Source organism: Sus scrofa, unplaced genomic scaffold (genome assembly GCF_000003025.6).
Source record: "Sus scrofa isolate TJ Tabasco breed Duroc unplaced genomic scaffold, Sscrofa11.1 Contig981, whole genome shotgun sequence".
In the NCBI taxonomy this organism is placed as follows: Eukaryota; Metazoa; Chordata; class Mammalia; order Artiodactyla; family Suidae; genus Sus; species Sus scrofa.
Genome location: NW_018085364.1, coordinates 355,801 through 360,071, shown reverse-complemented (window position 1 = coordinate 360,071; position 4,271 = coordinate 355,801).

Genomic DNA, 4,271 nt, shown 5'->3' with positions numbered 1-4,271 from the left:
ACAGCAAAAAAGCCAATCAATCAATGGAAAAATGGGCAAAAGACCTGAATAGACTGTTCTCCAAAGAAGATATACAGATGGCCAACAAACACATGAAAAAATGCTCAACATCGCTGATTATAAGAGAAATGCAAATCAAAACTACCATGAGATATCACCTCACACCAGTCAGAATGGCCATCATTAATAAATCCACAAATAACAAGTGCTGGAGGGGGTGTGGAGAAAAGGGAACCCTCCCGCACTGTTGGTGGGAATGTAAACTGGTACAGCCACTATGGAGAACAGTTTGGAGATACCTTAGAAATCTATACATAGAACTTCCATATGACCCCGCAATCCCACTCTTGGGCATCTATCCAGACAAAACTCTACTTAAAAGAGACACATGCACCCGCATGTTCATTGCAGCACTATTCACAATAGCCAGGACATGGAAACAACCCAAATGTCCATCGACAGATGATTGGATTCGGAAGAAGTGGTATGTATATATACACAATGGAAAACTACTCAGCCATAAAAAAGAATGACATCATGCCATTTGCAGCAACATGGATGGAACTAGAGACTCTCATCCTGAGTGAAATGAGCCAGAAAGACAAAGACAAATACCATATGATATCACTTATAACTGGAATCTAATATCCAGCACAAATGAACATCTCCTCAGAAAAGAAAGTCATGGACTTGGAGAAGAGACTTGTGGCTGCCTGATGGGAGGGGGAGGGAGTGGGAGGGATTGGGAGCTTGGGCTTATCAGACACAACTTAGAATAGATTTACAAGGAGATCCTACTGAGTAGCACTGAGAATTTTGTCTGGATACTCATGTTGCAACAGAAGAAAGGGTGGGGGAAAAAATGTAATTGTAATGTATACATGTAAGGATAACCTGACCCCCTTGCTGTACAGTGGGAAAATAAAAAAAATTATAAAAAAAAGAGGCAGAAAAAATAAGCAGAAGTAAATATGATGGAGACAGCACAAATTACGTTAGTAGATGTGAGTCTAAGAATCAGTAAATAAAGGAAATCTGAATGTGTTAAATTTCCCTTGTGAAAGACAAATAGGTTTAGGAAAAGAAATCCAACTGTATGCATTTTGTAAATGATTCATCTAAATTCTAGTTATACAGAAAAGCTGTAAATGAAGGTTTGCAAAAGGTTGTAGGCTAATGCTAGCAAAAAGAAAGCTGCTATATTAATATTATTGGACACAAGAGAATTCAAGAAAAAAACTTGAATATAATAAAGAAGGATATTTCAGATTATTGTTATGGGCCAAATACTTGTGTTGTCCCTGAATTCAGATGAAGATCCATCATCCCCAATGTGATGGTATTTGGAGATGGGGCTGTTGAGAGTTAAATAGGGATAGATGAGGTTATTGACAGGTGGGATTTGTTCCTTAATAAGAAGAGACCCTAGAGATCTTGGTCTTTGTCCATCTAATCACACACAAAGGAGGGGTGCTATTAGCATATTACATGTCAGAAGCTGTGTCCAAGCCAAGAGAAGAGAGCTCAAAATGAACCCTACCCTAATGGCACTTGGATCTTGTACTTGCCAGCCTCCAGAATTGTGAGAAATTAATTTCTATTGTTTAAATTGTCCAGTCCATGATATTTTGTTATGGTGGGTCAAGCAGACTAAGGCCATTGTTCTCAGACACTATACTAGTATTTCATAATATTCATAAATCTTCATGCAAATAACTAGATATAAAATATAGCAATAACAATCACTATAAAAATGAAGACATTGAATGTATTTTTTTTAGAAAAGATAAACAGCAACAAAAGAATAGGATGAAGAGAATTTGATCAACATAATTGAAATCTTTGATCTATTAGATGTATGTAGAACCATATGCCAATAAGCCCAGCATTTGTACTGTTTTTAAACACATATAGAAACATGAATAGATGGCTTCCATGTACTAGGAAAAGATATATCAAATATATTTTTTAATTAAAAGAGGCATTCCCATCATGGCTTAGTGGAACTGAATCTGACTAGTATCCATGAGGACCCATGTTCAATCCCTGGCCTCGCTCAGTGGGTTAAGGATCTGCTCTTGCTGTGAGCTGTGGTGTAGGTTGCAGATGCAGCTCAGACCTGGTGTGGCTGTGGCTGTGGCATAGGCCGGTGGCTACAGCTCCAATTCAACTTCCACATGCCTCAGGTGTGGCCCTAAAACATAAAAAGGAAAAAAAAAAAAAAACAACTATACTTAAAAAAGACGCACACACCCACATGTTCATTGCAGCACTATTCACAATAGCCAAGACATGGAATCAACCCAAATGTCCACCGATAGATGATTGGATTAGGAAGATGTGATACATATACACAATGGAATACCACTCAGACATAAAAAAGAACAAAATAATGCCATTTGTGGCAACATGGATGGAACTAGAGACTCTCATCCTGAGTGAAGTTAAGTCAGAGAAAGACAAATACCATCTGATATCACTTATAACTGGAATCTAATATATGGCACAAAGGAAACTTTCCACAGAAAAGAAAATCATGGACTTGCAGAATAGACTTGTGGTTGCCAAGGGGGAAGGAGAGGGAGTGGGAGGGACTGGGAGTTTGGGGTAAATAGATGCAGATGTTGCTGTCAGGACAGATTAGCAATGGGATCCTGCTGTGTAGCACTGGGAACTCTGTCTAGTCACTTATGATGGAACACGTAATGTGAGAAAAAGGAATGTATAAATGTATGTGTAACTGGGTTACAATGCTATACAGTAGAAAAAATATATGTATAAATAAATGATATAAAAATTAAAAAATAGTCAAAAATAAACTGGCAGACTGATTTACCATTCTCAAGTCATCCATAAGCCATTTCTTGAAGGAAGCTAAGAGTCTTAATGTTATAGATCATATTTTATTGCATTTGGATGGAGAGAGCTGGTATTTTTGGAAACAACGCATACACTGGGATGAAAGCAATGTCTGATTTTCCTTATATGGATGTACAATTTACTACAAGTAATGAGAAATAAACTTATCTTCCAAGAAAAAAAAAGTCAAATAATTTAAAAAGTATAACTTCACTGTATACTTTTTCAAAATGCAAAATGTTGGGCAAAATTATATTTCACTATAAAATGAAATGTAATGCAGTACTCTAAATCATTCTCTCTCTTTTTTTCTTTTTGGGCTGCACTCACAACGTATGGAAGTTCCTAGGCTGGAGATGGGTTCTGAGCCAGAGCTGTGTCCTATGCCACAGTTGTGCCAATGCCAGGTCTTTAACCCACTATGCCAGCCATGGAATTGAACTGGCACTCCACGGAGACAAGCCATATCATTAACACACTGTGCCACAGTGGGAGCTCCTATATAATTCTTAAACTAGAAGAAAATTAAAAGTATTCATTTAATAATAGAGGTATTACATGTGATAACATAACAGGAAATATGTAAATCTTTAAAAAGTAAATCTGTAAAATTAGTATTGGGCTAATGCTAAAGCAATATTTAGTCTATGAGAAGTTATTATAAAATAAACTCCAAGCAGAGGCAATCCCAAAAAAACAAAAAGGATAATTTTATATAGAATAGAAAACTTTAGTATTGTTCAGTAAAACCCAGTGCTAGTCTCTGGTCTTCTAGAAAGAAAAAAAAATACTGATAAATTTGATCACATACTGTGTACGCATAAACTTAGAAATAAAAAAGAGGAAAATCAGATAGAATAAATAGATAAAGTTGTGTCTCCCCTTATATATAACTTTATGTCAATAAACTAAAAATTTTACATGAAATAAATGCTTTTATAGAGAATACAATCTATAGAGCAATTCTTATAAGTAATTGACTAGGCAGACAAAAATATTTCTTGCATAACACACAAGTCTTTGATGATATTATTGGTGAGTATTATCCAGTATTTATAAAAAGAAATACAGAGAATGTTGGAATTCTCTCCACTCCAAATTATGTAGCTAGAAGGGGTCAACAAAGAACATAAAAAGAAAGTTACAGGTTTTTCCACCCCTTTCTGAAGGTAGTATAAGCTGAGTTATACCAAAAAAAAAAGCAACCAAGCTCTAAATGGCGGTGGTTCTAAAATGCTTAAGGTCTGGATCCATTGCTTTTAGAAGGAAAAACTTGAGATTGTATAAGGAAGTCAGCATCTGTGATTTTCATTTACTTCTGAAGTAATTCTATATGTCACCTTACTGAATTAGTGCCCTAATTTGAATGTGCCCTAATTTGAATATGATGCTAATAAAACTAGTGAGACTCA